Raw genomic sequence first — 20,061 nt, 5'->3', positions numbered from 1 at the left:
TACACTACTACCTGTGTGGCTAAATAGTAACAGCGTATTCGGCATAACCCAGTCTTCATAAGTACAATAATTGCACAGACGGCCCTAATGCGATGCAATAAGTCTCTTAAACATATACAGTAATAAAACACTAAAAAGTATGATAGAAATATTTAAAGAAGATGGCAAACGCTTCACTTAGGGCCTGCAAACGAATGCAGAAATTTATGCAAGAGCGATAAAGATTCTAAACTTGCCTTTTTTTCGAAAATGATTCGATAAGTTTGAGAATGTGTACTGCACCCAAGTTCGACAGGAACTTACTGGTAATTAGTTAGTTATTTAGCTACATGCTCCATGGATCATTTTGCACAATAGGTCGTAATGATGTGGAACGATCATTTTAAATTCACATCGCAAATTAATTTGTACATACGGTTACATTATGAACATTTCTATGATATTTTTTTTTACAAGAAGAAAAAAGATATACAGTTGAGAGTTAGTAATTCTTGCCCACGACCGTTTACTCATTAGAAGGAATTGTCAACGAGAAACTTTCTCAGTTTGTTACCAAATTTAACCTTTCTTTCTGACAGACATTTCGTATCACTGGGTAAGTGATAAAAAATTTTTGTTGCAGCATTGTGCAGCCCTTTTTGTGCTACAGACAACCTTAACGTGGAGTAATGAATGTCATTTTCCCTTCTGGTATTGTAATTATGTGCCTAACCGTTCCTTTTGAAGTGTGATGGATTATTTACAACAAAATTCACGAGGGAATAAATATTCTGCGAAGCAGTTATCAGAATGTGCAACTTCTTAAACAGATGCCTAAAAGATGATCATTGGTTAGCACCTCATCTTATTCTGACAGCACGTTTTTGCGCATTGAAGACTGTCTTTCTTAAAGATGAGTTATGTCAGAACAGCGTTCCATATGACATTATTGAACGAAAATATGCAAATTATGTTAACTTACTATTTTGTCCCTCCCTAAGATTTGCAATAACTCTAAGCGCAAATGTGGCTGAACTAAGTTGTTTTAGGAGTTCCAAAATATGTTTTTTCCATTTTAAATTCTCGTCAATAAGGACCCCCTAAGAATGTTGAAGTTTCCACCCTATTTATTATTTCCTCCCCAAATGTTGCACTTATTGGTGTAGTACTTCTAGATGCGCAGAACTAAATGTGTTTGTGTCTTTTTAAAATTGAAGATGAGACCAGTCACAGAAAACCTGTGAATGAAACTTGAAAGAACTTTGTTTACCATTTCTTCTGTTTCTGTACGTATCTCGAACGATAGTTACATATCCACTTTATGTTCTGCTTAGATTCATTCCATTGATAAGAAAATGATAAGCACATTTCGTTAATATATGCTAGGTGTATATTAATATGAATAAGAATGCCGCCATTTTGATTCAATGATCTAAAAACATATAATTCTTAATATTAAAGCCATAGTATTCAATTTTTTCATATGCCAATAATGTTAGGTTTCCACAGTAAATTAAAAATCCGAAACAGAAGTGTAATTGGTCAGGTGCGAGTAGCAGTCGCCCAATGAGGGTTCCGTACAAATCTAATTACGTATACAGATAGTTCATCCGTTCCGGTAATCGAGAATCGCGAACATTTTTGCCGTTATTGACACTGATACTGACAAGGTATCGTTCTCAGGGATTCCGAGACTTTCGAAATGTTTAAATTTCTGTAATATAAATGTGACAAAGTCATGGCGGAGGCAGACGACCATTATCATAATAATCAGAAGTTCTGCATTCAGGCTGACAGGGCGTAGAGGTAAAAGTCAAGGAATGACTTTGTTGCTCATATGATGCCTTTCGTAATTTATCCATTATCAGACGTCCAGAAGTGATTACTGCACGTTGATACGGTTTTTCAAGTTGGATGTGAAATAAATATTCGCGGGCTAGTTGTATGTGCAAGAAACATTTGCAGATTAATCTGTAAATAGTTATTCCACACACAACTTGAAACGCCATATCCAAGTGCAGTAATCGCTCCTAGATAGCTGATTATGGATACATTTCGAAATGAGTCATATGAGCAATAAATTCGCTAATAACCTCGGCGTCGAGCGCCCGTATGCTCCAGCAATTAAGTCATTCCTTGCCAGATGTCTGACATTTGCCGTTGCGACCCAGTCAACCTGAACTGAGAACTACTGATTGGGTGCGTATAATGGTCGCCTGCCTGCTGCGTGAGTTTACACCGTATTTATATTATAGAAATTAAAACGTTCTTGAAATTGTATGTGAAACAAATATTTGCGGTCTAGTCTGCGAATGTTTGTTTCACACACAACATGAAACGCCATACCTACGTGCAGTTTTCACTCCCGGATGTCTGATGATGGATGAATTCTTAAACGCCTCGTAGAGCAGTAAAGTCATTCCTTGCCAGTTGTTTGACTCTTACCATTGCAACCCAGTCAGCCTGAATGCAAAACTGATTATTTTAATTTCAAATTTGATGTCAGATAACAAATGACAAAGGAAGTATTATTTCGTGTGATACAGTTACAAATTAACAATTTTCGTATTTTTTCCTTTACTTGTTTTGGGAAACTTTTCTTTTTACCAAATTTCACGATTTTAGACCAACGTGATGTACCCTATAGGTTTTGATGAGTGAGTTTGTGGGTATCAAAATATGAGACATAAATGGCCGTATCTTTTGACTGTGTTGATTTAGAAGCTTCAATTTTTTTATACCGCCAACGGACCATAGGCCATAGTGTGTGACAAATTTCAACGTGATAAGTCTACCCTTTAGCGAGAGAAAAGACGAACAGTCAGAGAGGAAGGTAAGAAATGCCAAAAAAAATTTTTTTTTTGTGTGACATAGTTACAAATTTACGGTTTTCAGATTTTTGTCGTTGGTTGTACTATGAATCTTCCCTTTTGCCAATTTCATGATTCTAGAATTAATCCATTTTTACGTGTGTTATCAGAATCCTGTTTCAAATAAGATCCAGAGGATTTACATAGTTACATGGTTGACTTGAAACGGACATGAGCAGAATGACTGAGGGAATACTGGTTTCTAGTTTTCTCTGCATTACAGTTCCTTCACCTGCGACCAATTTAGCAAATTATTCAACATGGTCGTCTCCCCCCTGGCTGCATTTATAGCACATCTTTGTTGTTAGGAAATTTCTGAAAGTATTTGTTTGGTGTGTAGCTTTAATTGGAGTAAAACTTGAACTGTAAACAGTTCCATGTGATTTTACTGTAGAATGCTGAACATTATACGAACGGATCGGGTAATTAATGAAGAGGTACTGAATAGAATCGAGTAGAAAAGAAATACATAGACAACTTGACTGAAATAAGGTATTGGTTGATAGAACATCTCCTGAGGCGTCAAGGAATCTGATAATGGATGCAAGAGTGTGTGACGAGGACGGGGAGAGAGGTGTAATAACTGTTGAGAGAGAGTCCGCCTGCTTAGCCGGCACGGTAGCTCAGCGTGTTCGGTCAGAGGGTTGGTTACCCTCTGTAATAAAAAAAAAAACTGAGTGAACGGATCAACGAAAAACCTGAACGGGTGTCATCGGATGTCCACCCCTAACAAATTCAACGAACAGTGTAGAACAAAAAAGTGGTTACGTGCTTGCCTCCAATGCAGCGGGCCCGGGTTCGATTCCCGGCCGGGTTGGAGATTTTCTTCGCTCGTGGATCGTGGGCTGGGTGTTGTGTTGTCCTCCTCCTCCTCATAATCATCATCATTTCATCCTCATCTGGCACGCAAGTCGCCCAATGTGGCGTCGATTGAAGTAAGATTTGCACTCGGTGGCCGAACTTCACCGGATGGGGCCTTCCGGCCAACAATGCCACACGCTCATTTCCATTTTGTGTGTGTGTGTGTGTGTGTGTGTGTGTGTGAGAGAGAGAGAGAGAGAGAGAGAGAGAGAGAGAGAGAGAGCGGAGAGCATGGCTTGACTACAGTAATATTAATGTACGGAAGGCAGTCATAAAGGTTCAAATATCATCTTAAAAATAGTTATGTAGTTATTTGTTGTCGTTGTTTTGTCGGATATTGTCACGGTAAACTTTGAAATCTCCACACCACAGTATCGCAGTAAGCCACTAATGGCTCGGACATTATATATCTAGCAAGCCAAAACGCTGCTGTGTTCAAAGAGTTTTCATTAAGTGTTATTTTATGGTTCTAGAAGCTTATTTCGGCTCAGTTGCCATTATCAAGTTATCTGCAAACGTATCCTTGTTGTATTATTTACTTCCACAGAGGAAATAGAAATCTACATACACACACATAAATGTCCAGACAAAATTCTTAACAAACAAACCTGCTTAAAAACATAAAAATTATACTGACAACTTTATTGAAATTGGCACATTTCGGGAACTGAGAATACGCATTTCGGAATCGAGAAGTCTCTTCACTGTCAACGGGTGACTGTGTGGTGTGCAATGTCTAGTCACGGCATAATCAGTGCGATATTTCTTGATGGGACGGTGACTACCGACGGTACGTGAAGGTTTTGGAAGATGACTTCATCCCCATTATCCAGAGTGACCCTGATTTCGACGAGATGCGGTTCATGAAAGATGGAGCTCGACCCCATTGAAGCAGCGCAGGGTTTTGATGTCCTGAAGCAGCACTTTGGGGACCGCATTCTGTATCTGGCGTACCCAGAGGCCATTGGCATGGGCCTGCGATTGGCCGCCATATTCTCCGGACCAGTATACATACGTCTCCTTTTTGTGGGGTTATATTAAAGACGAGATGTACAGCAATTGCCTAGCTCAAAACAGTCGTTTATGCAGAATTTCGCTATCCGTCAGCGCCACATCAACGCCAATGATTGCAAGCCTATCGAACACGCCATAACCTAAATCCGAGTTTAAGAATCTTCAACATCGCAGTTTTTTAATATACTAAATCCGAGTATCTGTAGTGACGTATGCATGATAAATAAAATGTGAGAACGCCGTAGTTTGTAGCTAATTTACGTTTTTTTCTTATAGTTCAATAATTGTCACACTGTATATAGAAAATTGTTATTAGTTACAAATAGACATAGGTATATGGAATAACAACTCTATATTTTTGCAAATAGCTTGATAATAGCCTTGGAGCCGAAGTAGGCTTGAAGCACCAGAAAATAGTATTTTAATAAAAAGTCTTTGACTGTACACTGAAGAGCCAAAGAAACTGGTACATCTGCCTAATATGTGTAAGGCCCCGCGAGCACGCAGAAGTGCCGCAACACGACGTGGCGTGGACTTGACTAATGTCTGAAGTAGTGCTGGAGAGAACTGACAGCATGAATCCTGCAGGCGTTGCAAGGTATCCCAGATATGCTCAATAATGTTCACGTCTGGGGAGTTTGGTAGCCAGCGGTAGTGTTTAAACTCAGAAGAGTGTTCCTGGAGCCACTCTGTAGCGATTCTGGACGTGTAGGGCATCGCATTGTCCTGCTGGAATTGCTTAAGTCCGTCGGAATGCACAATCGACATGAATGGATGCAGGTGATCAGATAGGATGCTCACGTAGGAGTCACCTGTCAGAGTCGTATCTAGACGTATCAGGAGTCCCATATCACTCCAACTGCACACGCCCCACACCATTACAGAGCCTGCACCAGATTGAACAGCCCCCTGCTGACATGCAGGATCCATGGATTCACGCGTTTCTCTCCATACCCTTACATGTCCATCCGCTCGATACAACTCGTCCGACCAGGGAACATGTTTTCAGTCATCAACAGTCGAATGTCTGTGTTGACGGGCGAGGTGCGGCATAAAGCTTTGTACATGAACGGATCTTCGGCTCCGAAAGCCCATATCGATGATGTTTCGTTGAATGGTTCGCACGTTGACACTTGTTGATGGCCCAGCATTGAAATCTGGAGCAATTTGCGGAAGAGTTGCACTTCTGTCACACTGAACGATTCTCTTCAGTCATCGTTGGACCTCTTCTTGCAGGATCTTTTTCCGGCCGCAGTAATGTCGGAGATTTGATGTTTTACCGGATTCCTGATATTCACGGTACACTCGTGAAATGGTCGTACTGGAAAAACCCCACTTCATCGCTGCCTCGGAGATGCTGTGTCCCATCGCTAGCGCGCCGACTATAACACCACGTTCAGTCACACTTAAATCTTGATATCCTGCCATTATAGCAGCAGTAACTGATCTAATTGCGCCAGACACTTGTTGTCTTATACGGGCGGTGCCGACCACAGCGCCGTAATCTGCGCGCTTACATATCTCTGTATTTGGATACGCATGCCTTTACCAGTTTCTTTGGCTCTTCAGCGTAGCATCGTTCTGGCTTAGTACACATATAATGTCCTTACAAGACACCTATAACGCTGCAGACCGAGAAGAATTCAAAATTTTGTTTATTCTCCTCTAGCTTTGTGCTGCGGTACTGTGGCGGGGATTTCAATGCTTAGCGGGACAAATAACGAATTTAATTACGTATCCTGTCCTAAGTTGTAGTAGTTATTCAGAAACGTACGAGGTTTGCACAGGACAGACTAGCTTAGGACGGGGGAGAGGGGGCTGTATCTAGCCATTCTTCGGAATGTGTGGATCACCAACATTTCTAAATAATAATTCCGTCTTTTAAAATGCTGTTACGCATTTCTTTGTATCTATCGTAGCTAAATAGCATCAGCTGACTTTCTGCGAACCCATACCAAACAGGAGATCTAGTATGTGCTCACACTTTTATGCAGTGCCGTGCTAAACAAAAAGTTCTCAGTTTTCAAACAGCATCGAATGGAATAAAAGTTTAGCTACCGTTATCAGCAGTAACAGTACTGACGGCCAGGACTGACACAGCGTCCGCCAGTAAGGAGGAAAACAATAAAATATAATGCTGTGCGCCGTACAGGATCTCTACGTTCCCCGCTGTCTGTCTTCAGTGGCTGGATCCTTTAGCGTCTCGACTGAACGCCTCTCTCGGTTATCTGAGCAAAAGGATTTCTCAGCATATCGGGTACCGCTGCGCAGGCGGCAGCGAAACTCACGGCAGGGCTTTGCAGTGGCTGGGGGATTTGGCCGCCTTCGCGAAACCCTCGCGATAAGCAGGCGATTTCGTCCCCACGTCGCACGCCGGACCGCCTTCTCGCAATGGCCACGCCGTCGACCGGGCCGGCTTAGCAGGCTCTTCACCAGCGTGGTACCTGTATCAGTAGGGTGTGACCTACTTCCACAAATTTCAAATTTTTTGAGGTGACCGTATCCATAGGGAACAGACCGATCTGGTCGAGTAATCCGAAAAGCCGCCTTGTCAGAAGCAGCCCAGAGCACCCAGTCAGAAGGTGTCAGTTGTCTGCGTATCACTTGGCAGCATGACGTGAACTATCACTGCTGCACTTATACTGTAGGCGCCAGTGTTAAGTATTTATCAAAGAGTGTGATGTACCTATATCCACTGATGAGGATGAGCCAGTACGTTAAGACCGTCTGCTTACTAGCTCGTTGGTCCACCTTTGGCACGCAATACCGCAGCGATTCTGCGTGGCATGGATTCCACAAGACCTTGGTGGATTTCCAGAGGAATGTGGGGTCAGATCACAAGCAGATGGTTTGTGAGCACGCTGCTGGCGTCCGACAGCGCGCATCCCTTCAGGTTCAGATCAGGCTAATTTGATGGCTAAGTTATTTTGGGGTCATCGATCTCATTCCATTAGATTATTGCTTGGTGGGCTGGCTTAAGAGCGAAGTCATCAAGCGCAAAGTGGACACACTGGAGAAACTTCATCGCTCCTATTATAGTCTCGTGTGCTCAAGTAAAGGGCTGTACGAACAAGCTCAGATCAGCAACACAGCAGCTGTTACGAGAGCTGCAAACTGCATTGCAGCTGACACTTAACTTTTTGAACACCTTTTATGAGGAAATGTACACAATCAATTAAAAACATTAGATCTCATTGTTTCATTTACTGTCACCTGCATTTGTCCTGTTCCCCAATGGTTTGATTAGGTTCCTCGGAAACTGTTCAGAACAGGAAATACGTTAATATGACGTATCTTGTTCAGAATCGCCAATACTGTGCATAGTTGAGCCGAAATCACTCTGTTTTTAAGAGGTTGCTTAAGAATCCACAGCCTCTGTGCTGCGGTAGCAGGGCCAGCCAACGGTGGACGGCGGACACACGTCTATTCATGAGTCGGCAGCTACTACTTTTCTCATTTCAGTCTGTGGCCCGACGGCCTTCCCGTATCCACAGGCGTCAGTTACCGTGAAGACGTAACCCGTGTGAACCATCTGCCTGTAACTCGTGTAAACTTTACTCTGTCTGCATCCGTTTTTCAACAAATTGTGTTTCTACAGCAATTATGGATAGTCTAATCGACTTTAGCCCACACAAGAATGGAAAAACACTTAGAAACTGCACTCTGTCTGACCAGCGTAGGAGACAAACGATCGTTATGTGGCACACGGGTATAACATGGGTCCTGCTCACTTCCCAGTCTCGTAGGCTCGTTCGCAGCCCGGACATCTACACGTGTAGATCAACATAGATCATCCACTCGTGACCCAATAAATTGATCTTATATGCCACTTTGCAGCAACCCATGACTCGAAACTAGAAAAGTAGCCGAAGACAACGGAATGTTTCGGAATCCTTTACTATCCTTTACAGCTTGTTTGAAAACATTGTAAACAGAAAAAGTACCAGTATATGTACTAGGGGCGTTCAATATGTAATACATCACAGTTTTTCATTCAGAATTCCAATGTACCATATTATTCCCCATTCTTTGAGCTACGAAAACCTAATGTTTCAACACAATCATTCAATGCGGGAGCCGTACGAGCCGGAACTGGGAGGGTCTGGCTCCAATGCCCGCATGGTACTATTCTATTGGTTAACCTTGGAGCCAACTTCTTACTGCATCAATAACCTCCCCATCATCCACATACTACTTCCCCCGACGTGTATCCGTCATTGGATTAAAGAGTTGGGAGTCGGACAGTGCGAGATGCGGGCTGTAGGTTGGATGAGGAAGAACAGTCCAATGAAGTTTCGTGAGCTCCTCTCGGGTGCGCAGACTGTGAGGCCTTGTGTTGTCATGGAGGTGTTTCATTGTGATCGATCGATCACCTCGAATGAGTGTGTCCGCACGTTCCAACACTGCAGCAGTCACAGCTGTGTGCCACCGGTTGGCACGCGAGAGATCGGACAGTTTTGCGTGACCGTGTTGCGACGATGACCCACGCCTCACCCAACGACTCACAGTGCTTTTCTTCGCTGCCGGACATCCGTAGACATTCTGCAAGCGCCAGTGAATATCTGCGATGCTCTGGATCTATGCTGAAAGAAACTGAATGATAGCTCTCAGCTTGGAACGCGCTACCGTTACGGACGCCATTTTGAAGGCTACGTATAACGCCGCCACCTATCGAAACTTCGCGAGACAGTAGGGGCTGAAGTGGGAATATTCCACGAAGTCCCACAATAAGTTCAACATCTTTTCAGCCAAAAATGGCAGAGAAAAATATGTTGTATTACTTATTGAACGCTCCTCGTAACTAACGGTACTGAACCCGATGGACTTTAATTTCGCGATAGGAATTTTACACGGAAAGTACTATAACAACCTAACTTCAATAAAACCCCACGAAGCCGTAAACGATTCTGCATGCAGTAGGCCCGTCATTACGTACTGGACTGCCAAAAATTCGTCTTTCCAGGAAACTAGGGTGGCACAGTCTCTAGTTGCTCATTTCCCACTTACATCAATAACCTTCACAATATGAGTAATTCAAGAAAAGCTGTAAAACACTAATACACTGGGCATGTCCCTAAACTGTTCTCGCTAAGTAAATGAGGCAAACTCTTTGGCATATAACTGCACTTTATTTTCGCGGTGAATAATCGCAAATACTGCCAGCACCGTACTTAAAAACAAGCACACTCTTTCAGCGCACACTTCTTGGTTCAATTCTTATGTTTTTCAATTCGTTTTACCATTTGGTCCACTCAGACTGCATATTCTCACTAACAGTCGCATTCAATATCAAAGCGACGACTCAGTAATTAGAATACACAACGATATCAGTCTTCCGACGGTAAGAACTAAAAGTGTTGTATGGTACTGTTGGCTGGGATTCCCAACGGGATGCGATCAAACGGCTGTGGAAACGGTGTTCTTCCTCCACGCACAATCGGCGCTTCCTCTGCGGGCTCGTAAGATGTGTATTTTTAGAGTGTAGGTGAGAGTAATGGATGTGTGTATAGCGTGACGGTAGTGTTGGATGATGATGAGGTAGTAGATGAAGATGATGAAGTAGATCAAGATGATGATGATGAAGTAGATGAAGATGATGATGATGAAGTAGATGAAGATGATGATGATGAAGTAGATGAAGATGATGATGATGAAGTAGATGATGATGAAGTAGATGATGATGAAGTAGATGATGATGATGATGAAGTGGATGATAAGAGAGATGCTAAAACCCGGTGACGACGTATAGCCTTATTTGTCTCGAATAACACCAAGCTGGCCGTCGAACTTAATGCCCCCATACAACAGGCGGATCACCATCAGCAGTGTCATATGCCCTCAGTTCAAGAGACACTGTGGAGAGGTCTGGAATATAATTCAGGATATTGATGTAAAGATTGGTGGCCTGGAACTTTACGCCACATCCTCTCCTCCCTTTGCCGGCCAAAAACTGACAGTGGAAAGTTTACCCACAAATATTATTCGAACATAAAGTTCCGAGTAGCAGCGCACCTACGGAGGTGGTACTGCTGTCAGATGTTCACATAGTATTCACTGCTCGTCAGAATATTACACGGCTCCTTAATTTTCGGTGAGTTACTGCCTCTAAAATAATCCGCTATAATACACCGTAAGGTATTAAGACTACTAAGAAACGCAATTTTGAATGCAGCTAACAATACTCTTAGAAAAACCATCCACATGGGATTTTATTACTCACGCCTGATTTATACTGTGCCCTATCACCCTGTTCCTCAATAAAACACAGTATTGAACATTTTACAAAAAAAAAAAAAAAAAGAGTCACTGAGGGGAGCTATGAAATCACTCGAGTATCGCGATCCTGTGGAGTCCGAAATGGACCTCGTCGCAAGAATCGTCTGCGCGGCTGCTAGAATCAAAGAAACTCCCGGTGTGTTCGAGAGTGTTCGGCAGTCCATGCTTCTCGGAGTGAGGCATGCGTGGCGCCTGATGGAACACACTTCGAGCACGTGTTCTGACATTAGAGCTGTATTCATGTCGTAACCACGTGTACTCATTATGTTCAGTAATTCCTTTCTGATCATCGACCTCTGCTACCACTTACTCCTGATGTTTGCGGTCGTGGGTTGCTACGCAGTTCTCAATCCTTATGATGTGTGCTACCTGCTCTAGAGGTCTATCGCAATGTTTCTGCGACACCCTACATACAAAGACTGCAATCTAAAAAGGACATTCACGTCGCTACCGGCGAAGATCTTCAGAAGTGAGCGATAATAGTATTCTACTTAAGTTAAGGCTTCTTAACTATTTCTGAGCTTGATCGAGCGTGTTTCTGTGTTCACGGGCAGCAATGTGGGAACTGACCTTTACTTTCTCCGCCACACTTCGTAGATATCGCATTTATGAAACTCATAGTTCTCTCGATGCAATGGTAAATGACAAGAAAATATTAACATAAAATTTTGATTGTTATTTCATACTTTATGAATTCCTTGAGTATTTCCACCAGTGCATTGCTAACGTGTGACATCAAAGAGAGAAATCGATGAGAAGCGCACTTAGAAGAGGTCATCAGATTTCTGTTGGGATCACTAGTAACTAAAAACCGAAGTGTGATAACCAATCGGATTGTATTCGCCTGGTATTCAGTGTTTCATATTAGTACTGGTCTTACAAAATGCTTTTGCGATGTATTCCAAATAGTATGTCAGCAGTCTGGAAGAGAGATGAGTTAAAGTTTCTGAGCCAGTTTACTTACTTAGAAAAGAAAGGATCCACAAAGACCATGCTTTTCTTGCTAGCTTTTTTCCCTTGTAGAACGCAAAAGCACTCACTTCCAGTAGCTCGCTTTCGTGCATTTCGCGGTAATGCAGTATTGCGCCCGCTGTGAACGCTTCTAGGACGAAAATGTATTGCCGCAAACATGGCCGAATAAGTGGCTGGAAGAGTATTGCCAAACGTGTAGCTGCACTTCGTGAGGCCAGCAATGATGTCTGTCACAATGCCTGACTATATCGTCAGCAATCTGCAGTTTCTGTTGTCGATGCAACCGTGTGCCTCAGCCTCGCGATAGTAGCCATTTTCACCCGCAACACCAGCAGTAAGCCTTCTCACGATGCACTGTCTTCCATCTTTCTGGTGGTCTAGAAGACGTAGCTCCTGTTAAAACCGATTACTTGAACTGCCACTCTTCACGGATACTTACAGAACCAGCCGTAATTGTTATCTCGACGTGCCATTGGCGCCCGCAAGGGTAGACGAGAGGGGAATCTGGTGGTATAAACTTCGTTTATTACAAAGTTCCACCAATTTGTAGCAATGATTATCTGCGAGATGCATCACTGCCGAGCACGAGAGGATTTATTTAAATGTATTTCTGTTTCTGTGTTTTTAGACGTATTTACTTGGCGTTTTCCTAATTATTTTTGTTGCTATCCAACAGGAATTTCTAAGTCGTCATAATTTTTATGGTTCCATGTCTCAGTCGGTAAAAACGGAGCCCTTATAGGATCGCTTTGTTGTCCTTCTGACTGTCTGCCCCTCTCTCCGACTGCTGAAAATGTTTTTTTTTTTCTCAGGAACAGGTAGACTTTGCAATTTGAAAGTTGTGTCACATACTGAGATCTACTTTCCATTGGCGACGTAAAAACTGAAAGCTTCTAAGTCAACGCAATCGAAAGATACGGTTATTTGTTTCACATCAAAATCTACACTCTCAAGATTTGTTTTTCGTGAATATGTAATACCGAAAGCCTATGAAATTGAAAGGTTCCTACGAGACGAAGTTAAACTTGACTACAACGAACTTACTGGAATACACCTCTCCATAGTGAGCAGTGTCATCTACGTCAAACTGATTAACGATGCAGTGTGATGGAATCATTCGAGATACTAAACATGGACTCAGATTTCGTCACTCTGATGGGCATGTTGGAGAGAGAACCATTGATCGCGCAGGCTTGGGATTACGAAGCATGGGTATCTTCGAACTTTCCTTCGAGGTTCCGTGTGACTTGGTGATGACGCCTTACGCCCATATGGAAGGGTGCTTAGCCACGTAGAGGAAACCTGGTCCAACTTCACGTCCTACACCGTTCTCAATGGGGTGCGACATCTCAGAATAGAACTGACACAACATGTACCCTCATACTTGTTCATCGGCGGATGCAGAGCAATAGTCATCTACTATGGCCAACCCAAAACATGCTCTGGATGCGTGAAAGAGGGCCACGTCAGTTCATCATATAAAATATTTACACTATATACAATATTTGTAGAAGTTGTGGGCAGTATTTGGCTACTCTGATGGCACTGCTTTTAGCCAGTGCCAGGTCCAATCCTGTGCACGAATCAGGATGAAGGCTGCACTTCATGAGATGACTAGAACTTTGTTCCTCAACACGTTTGGACACTCAGTCTCCATCTTGCTCGAGGCTCCATTTTTTAGAGTCTCCTTGGGTAGTCTAACGACCGGGCGCACTCTGTTTAGGGACTTCCATGTACACTGTCCCTCTTCATGACCAAGTGGTAATTCTTTTTTAATTTCGATTAGTTCTGGATGATCAGGATACCTCTGTTTCCATAGTCCAACCCTAGCTTCGCTTGGGACTGTTTAAAGTGGAGCAAAAGACTTTAATAAAATCTTTCTGCAGATCAGACTAACTGATGGTTGCTGATGTTCATGAACGGGGTGGCCTGAGAGGTTACAAACCTTTTGCCTCTCTATATTATCAGCCACGTCTCATTTGATAGAGAGCAGACCTATGTCTCCAACTGAATACAGCTTCTGTGTAGGTGCTAGTGCTGTCTAGCTTGCAGGTTTCTGTGAGAGCAATATCGACCGTTTTTGCTTGAGAAGATTTGCACAACACAAGGCTAGCACATTCAGAAGCAGAGAAGCTGAGTGACTACAGCAGTTGTACTTACTATCTAAGGATGGATACCCTATCCAGATCCTATTACCTTACCTAGCAGACAGTTGCGTGATGATACCTTTGTTTTGACGTTGATACGAGGTGCCTTGAAGGTCAGAGAGAGGTCTAAGGCAGGCCTGGACAAACACCGCTCCACTAGCGCGGGCTCTCCGAGTGCAGCGACGAGTGGCGCAGAAGGGGAAAATGAAGGTTGCAGCCGGACGCCGCTACAACGAGGTAGTTACCTTCTCAGACTCCAAGCAACTTGCTGGGAATACTACATACGTCAAATTAATTTTACCTTCTATATTAAGAATACTAAGGCGTCTCAGTATTTGTTTAAAAAGGATTAGGTGGAGAAGCCATATCGTTTATTGCGGAACGGGTATAGCTATACTTTTCGTATCGTTTGAAAGCCATCCAAAGTGCTTAATATGCCGTCGCGCTATTGTGAGTTGGAAAAATACTCTCTGAAATGTCGTTACAATACCAACCACAAAGGCGATGTGACACAGTTGTCCCCATGACAAATGGCAGTGAGTGCTGGCTGAAATGAAAGCGACAATAGCGAAAAGACTGCATCAAGGATAAGTAGAGTGGTGACAAAATCTTTTATGGTCGGCATGACCAATTATTTGAATTCGGTGAGTGTGTTAATGCATGGGGAGAAACATTTGATGCCAGATATGGCGCACAAGATTGGTGCTCTCAAACAAATATTAACCCTTTAACTTCGTGACAGAACATTTCTCAGAACTCAAGGCAGTAATTTGTGGATGAGAAATGGTTGACTAAACTTCTGTAATTGAAATATTTCATAAGGAGTTCTCCGATTCCAAGACACTGCATAAATGAAGAATGATTTGATTTAGCCGGCCAGTGTCGCCGTGCGGTTCTAGGCGCTTCAGTCTGGAACCGCGTGACCGCTACGGTCGCAGGTTCGAATCCTGCCTGGGCCATGGATGTGTGTGATGTCCTTAGGTTAGTTAGGTTTAAGTAGTTCTAAGTTCTAGGGGACTGATGACCTCAGATGTTAAGTCCCATAGTGCTCAGAGCTATTTGAACCATTTTTTTGATTTGATTTATTTGTCAGTCCGTTCTAGCTTTTGGATACTCATGTACGTCATTATTTACAACACGAGCTGATAGATGTACTCAGCTCAACGACCTGTTCGTCAAATCCACTAATTTACAAAACTTTTTAGAATGTTACCTCAAGAGCAACATCTTTGACTGCAAAAATAAGTAGCTAAGTTATTACAAATTTTAGTTTAGCACATGTATGCGAAGGATTTTTACTGTTATCCGTTGACAAAAGCCGGCTGCTGTGGGCGAGCGGTTCTGGGCGCTTCAGTCCGGAACCGCGCTGCTGCTACGGTCGCAGATTCGAATTCTGCCTTGGGCATGGCTGTGCGTGATGTCCTTAGGTTAGTTAGATTTAAGTAGTTCTAAGTCTAGGCGACTGATGACCTCAGATGGCAAGTCCCATAGCGCTTAGAGCCATTTGAACTGTCAAAATTTTTCAAAGTTCGACGAAGTCCTGCCAATGTACAAGTTAACGGATTTTAATCCTCAAAACTCCATGTGTTTGACTGTATCATGGACCGTAGTTCCGCACATGTTACATATTCTAACATTGAAATGTCTATAAATGTATAAACACTGCAACTTTATGTTAAATGTCTGTATGTACAGCTTTTTGCACTTCTGTCACAGTGTTGGCAGTATCTACTGTACTGATTCAAGTAATTAGTAAAAGTTTTTGCTTCGGCAGAAAAATAAAAATATGAAAATAAACAGACGTGAAAAAATCTTGCTTAGAAAAATATGCAGCAATAATCACCTCTCAGAAGTAGTCGCACTGCGTTACAATCATGTCTTCCTAACTTTGCCGTGTGTGCATCCTTCGGCATATTGCTGTCTCACTCGCCCCCCTTCCTGGCGTCCGCCACCGGTAGCTGCGTGGTCAGCACGACAGTATGTCAATCCTAAGGGCCCGGGTGCGATTCCCGGTGGGATTGGAGATTTTCTCCGCTCAGGGACTGGGTGTTGTGTTGTCCTAATCATCATCATTTCATCCCCATCGACGTGCAAGTCGCCGAAGTGGCGTCAAGTCGAAAGACTTGCACCCGGCGCACGGTCTACCCGACGGGAGGCCCTAGTCACATGACATTCGTTCACCTTCCTGGCATAGCATAGTGGTGGGGAAAGCCGGAGCGCTGAGCAAAATCTGCTGCGCTCGCGCACGAGCGCGCTCTGGGAGTGCAAATTGTGGCCGGGCTTAGTCTAACATAACACATAGTTAATCTGCAGAATTACTGTACTCCAACTCTATTCCTTTCCCATTTACACCGAGCTTCTGTGAGGATTCCTTGTTCTTCAAATGAAAGGCGCAGAGGTTGGTTTTCGTTGGATTGGGCTTGAGATGATTTTCCGCATAACAGTCTGAAAGCATTTTCGCAGCTTTTGTTCCACAGACTCGAAGTTTATACTTTGAGTTGCCAGGGCCAAACCATCTCAATATTGGAAGCTTTTTGTATGAGATAGAAGTGGTTGTCATCCGTATATATGCTAAACAGCTTTGGTACTAGAACACTGCCTTGTCGGAGGCCGTTCTTCTGTATTCCCCGTCTACTCTGCTGGCTTTGAAATTCAACAAAAGCAGAAGAATTAGCTGAAAGGGATGTTTTTGGAAGGAAAGTGTTGAACTTAGATGACTGCAAGGTGGAAACAGTAAGAGGAATGGCGTAAAATTCTTTGAAGAAAGGAAGTCAAGAGACACGGTGAAAAGATTGGAGGTAACGAAAAAGAGAAAATGAGAACTATTGAAATTGTCACGTGTTTCTTCGTTGGCCAGAAAGGAAGGGGAAACAAGTAAGACAAGCTAACAATTAGATAATGCAACAATGTCAAGAGATCTCTACCGGATGTTTGATGGGAAGAACCGAATGAAACAAGTAGATTCAGTCACTTGTTGGAAAACAACTGACTCATTCGGTTTTACATATCGGTTATTACGGTACTGATAATTCCTTTGATTAAAACCAGTCTATGGGTACAATTAAATGAAAAGAATCGACTCAGATGTTCGTAGCCTTACGTATCTGTTGTACTATTCACTCATTTTTTGAGAGTGAAACCTATCTGTGGGAGCAACCGAATGAAAACAGACGGCGCAATCTGGAGCATTCATATCTGAGCGGAAACGTTCTATCGTTTCAACATTGTTAAATCATTATTGTTGACTGCACTCTGTTGTCGCTTGTCATCACTGTTCTTGTCATTCCGATATTTGCTTTTCATTGAGCGCCAATAAATGGCTTTTAGTTCAGTTTTTCGTCCATGTTTAGGAATAGGCGTTTCTTGTTCTTGTTAGAATGTCAAAATGCAATGGTGTGGGAATGGAAGAATTCATATGACTGGATTAAAAATGATCCTCAAGATGAATTCATGAAATATACAGTATATAGAAGGCTGATTCATATTACGAAACTACTTCTCGCAAAAAAAACTAAAAAAAAAAAACCGAAATGATCGTGTAGCATTGTTGGCCGGGCCGCCCCTTTTGGGGACGTCGGCCGCCAGGTTGTAAGTCTTATTTCAGGTGACGCCACATTGGGCGGCTTGCGCGTCGATGATAATGAGATGATGATGATGTACATCTACATCTACATGGTTACTCAGCAATTCACACTTAAGTGCCTGGCAGAGGGTTCATCGAACCATTTTCATACTACTTCTCTACCATTCCACTCTCGAATGGCGCGTGGGAAAAAGGAACACCTGATTCTTTCCGTTCGAGCTCTGATTTCTCTTATTTTATTATGATGATCATTTCTCCCTACGTAGGTGGGTGTCAACAAATGATTGAAATTTCGTAAATAGTTCTCGCCGCAAAGAAAACTGCCTTTGTTTCAGTGACTGTCACCCCAACTGGCGTATCATATCAGTGACACTCTCACCCTTATTGCGCGATAGCTCGATACGGGCTGCCCTTCTTTGCACTTTTTCGATGTCCTCCGTCAATCCTACGTGGTAAGGATCCCACACCGCGCAGCATTATTCCATCAGAGGACGGACAAGTGTAATGTAGGCTCTCTTTAGTGGGTTTGTCGCATCTTCTAAGTGTCTGCCAACAAAGTGCAATCTTTGTTTCGCCTTCCCCACAATATTATCTATGAGGTCTTTCCAATTTAAGTTGCTCGTAATTGTAATTCCTAGGTATTTAGTGGAATTGACAGCTGTTAGATTTGTGCGATTTATCGTATACCAAAAATTTATCGGATTTCTTGTAGTACCCATGTGGATGACCTCGCACTTTTCTTTGTTTAGTGCCAATTCTCTCTAGATCATTTTATAATTGGACTTGATCGTCTGATGATTTTAATAGACGGTAAATTACAGCATCATCTGCAAACAATCTAAGGGGACTGCTCAGATTATCACCTAGATCGTTTATGTAAATCAGGAACAGATGATGATGATGATGATGATGACAACACAACACCCAGTCCACAAGCGGAGAAAATCTCCCACCCGGCCGGGCATCAAACCCGGGACAGCCGCATTGTAGGCAAATACGTTACCACAGAGCTAAGCACGCCGACATAATCCCGATAGTGCACGGTATATGCTTAAAAGACAAATGATTAAATCGTCAAATAATTTAAAGAATTGTATCTTCAGCATTACCAAAATAAAATTAATTGTTAGTGGTGGATGGAAACCGGCAGGAAGAGAGAACCAGAGCGTCAATAAATTTAAATAAAAAGTAATTGTTTATTTATTTGAACATAAATTTATAATGTCACTTGTAATTAACATTTTAAAACCAACTAAAAACCCAAATTTAATGCCAGAAGTACGAAAAATTCGTATTTAAGTAAGTAAGTACCTAAATTTTGAAACTACTTGATTTTTAGATATATACAGGGTGTATCAAAAAGACTCATCCGACTTTTAAAAAATCATAACTATTATGTTATCTGGGATATGTGCGTGAACAACACTCGAGTTTTATAATACATGGTTCCCGCAAGGTAGCAGCAGTGTATGCCCTCCTCAGTTCTAGTAAAAAAATGTGTCGGGGCAGGAGAAAGCGTGTTGTGCCTTTTGTGTTCTACCTATTGCGCAGTGCGGGCCAGTAGTAACCGTCCAGAGCGACTTCCGCACTATGTTTCGGTGTGGATCCATCTTCCTACAGCACAGAGCATTAGACGATGGGATGAACTATTCTGAGAAAAAGGTTGTTTGTGTAAAGGCAAATCGCCGGTCCGTCCCCGAGTGTCTGACACAGACGTCGAACGCATCCGCCAGAGTTTCACAAGGAGTCCGCAGAAATCCGTTCGCCGTGCAGCTCGACAGCTCAACATGCCCACGATGTCCGTCTGGCGTGTGTTGCGTCGACGTTTACACATGAAACCGAACAAAATTCAGCTGCTGCAAGCTCTTCGTGAAGGTGACAAACAACAACGTGTGTGTGTGTGTGTGTGTGTGTGTGGGGGGGGGGGGTCTGTAATTTAATTCTTGACAAGATGGATCAAAATGGTTCAAATGGCTCTGAGCACTGTGGGACTTAACATCTGTCGTCATCAGTCCCCTAGAACTTAGAACTACTTAAACCTAACTAACCTAAGGACATAACACACATCCATGCCCGAGGCAGGATTCGAACCTGAGACCGTAGCGGTCACGCGGTTCCAGACTGAAGCGCCTAGAACCGCACGGCCACACCGTCCGGCGACAAGATGGAGGATGACAGTTTTCTTCCGCGCTTAGTGTTCAGAGGCGAGGCAACATTCGCTTAAATGGAAAGACTGTTTATGTTCCTCCGTTACGAATAACAATGAATGAACTGAGACATGGCATAACAGCAGCTGTGGAAGCTGTAACTCAACATACGCTCGCTGCAGGGTGGATACAATTTGGATACCGCATTGACA

General features: G+C 42.9%; 1 protein-coding gene across 1 annotated transcript in view; it reads right to left on the bottom strand.

Annotated features, from left to right (window-relative positions):
• The window catches only part of LOC126260583 (ecdysone-induced protein 78C), a 210,265-nt gene that overhangs the window by 62,265 nt on the left and 127,939 nt on the right, over positions 1-20,061 (bottom strand). The gene's annotated exons all lie outside the window — the stretch shown is intronic.

This window comes from Schistocerca nitens, chromosome 5 (genome assembly GCF_023898315.1).
Source record: "Schistocerca nitens isolate TAMUIC-IGC-003100 chromosome 5, iqSchNite1.1, whole genome shotgun sequence".
In the NCBI taxonomy this organism is placed as follows: Eukaryota; Metazoa; Arthropoda; class Insecta; order Orthoptera; family Acrididae; genus Schistocerca; species Schistocerca nitens.
This window is presented reverse-complemented; position numbering and strand designations above follow the sequence as displayed.